We start from the raw sequence: 1,396 nt of genomic DNA, 5'->3' as shown, positions 1-1,396 counted from the left end.
ACCAATTGAAGCAGTTTTTTTCACAGGTTACATATCATATGTACTGCTGTCTGGGCATAGGGACAGTTTTAGCCAATATGGCAAAAAAGTGATTTTTAAAAACTTACAGACTTCAGCTTTAAGGTCTCTGAATAGGGTGTGTAACATTGCGTGGGATAAAAATGGTATATCTCCTGTTCTATGAGCCCTAATGTAAGCCTGCTTAAAAGCCCTAGAATGAAACGGCAGGTTTTCTTCCTTTTATGGTATGCTCATGAATATTTAGATGAGTGTGCGCTGATTGGTTGGTTTACAATGAGCGAAGCTGCTGAGCAAAGACGCATCATAGCAACAAGCACTCACTCACTGAAACATTGAAATTGTTGATATGGTAGGGTGAGTAGATGTCCTCTTTTTTCCGGACATGTCCTACTTTTCATACCTAAAAAAAATGTCGTGGGGGGGATTTCAAAATCGTCCGGGATTTAGGTAGAATACAGTGCAGCCTATTTTCACAGGATGCACAGCTTAGAGTTGTAACTAGGTAACTGTAAGTACATTTTTCAATCAGCAATCTCTGACAACCAGTCGCCTGGAACATTGGTTGAAGAGAGCATCGCTTTGGATAGATACGCACAGGTTCAAAAGCACCCCCCCCCACCTATGACAATATAAACTCAGTTTAGAATTCTATGACACCTTTTTTTTTTTTTTTTTTTTTTTACATATATCAATGGTGTTTTCAACATTTTAATGTCTTATAGTCAGACTGCAGCGGCTTGAACCGCTGCTCCACCGCTCCTCAGCCTTCAACAATACAGAAGCCGTAATGGTATAAATTAGCTTCTACAAAGTCTGCATTACCGTTCTTGTAAAGTGATGATGATTTATATAGACAACTTTATAAATGGTATATTATTAGTCAGTGTAGGATTGAAATTTTTTGCTGGTTTAACTTGCCGCAGTCACAGTCGAGAATAATGGCGATCTCCTCAGTAATTAGTTCAGCTCTGCACTGCCGTAGCAGGAAATGTCTCCTTCCATACATGCACAACCCACACTTATATAATTATAAATGGCAACTTCTACGGCAACACAAACATAAAGACTGATACTTCTACTTGTGCACTCATAAACATACATGTCCATGTTCACACGTGCCTACACACATCTTCATTCAAACAATTACCCTTTAGCAAACACAACCACTGCAAAAAAATGTATACACCCATCAACAGTGACCAACAGCATTCATGATCACGACCTTTCTTATATTTCAAATCTTTTTAAGAAAAGGGTAGCCTCATGCTGGAACACTTGGCTTTAAATTAACCCCAAGTTTTCTCCATACTTTAATTTTTGTTCCGGCACATAAGATTTTGAATTTAAGATTATTCCTGTAATTATTAGCCTGACT

At 38.3% G+C, this 1,396-nt stretch overlaps 1 protein-coding gene across 3 annotated transcripts in view; it reads right to left on the bottom strand.

The window, feature by feature from the left end:
* Positions 1–1,396, bottom strand: part of cadm2 (cell adhesion molecule 2) — a 311,371-nt gene that overhangs the window by 277,173 nt on the left and 32,802 nt on the right. The gene's annotated exons all lie outside the window — the stretch shown is intronic.

The sequence above is a fragment of the Cyprinodon variegatus genome, unplaced genomic scaffold (assembly GCF_000732505.1).
Source record: "Cyprinodon variegatus isolate N-32 unplaced genomic scaffold, C_variegatus-1.0 Scaffold249, whole genome shotgun sequence".
Lineage (NCBI taxonomy): Eukaryota > Metazoa > Chordata > Actinopteri > Cyprinodontiformes > Cyprinodontidae > Cyprinodon > Cyprinodon variegatus.
Note: the sequence above shows the minus strand (reverse complement) of the source record. Positions and strands in the feature narration are given on the sequence as shown.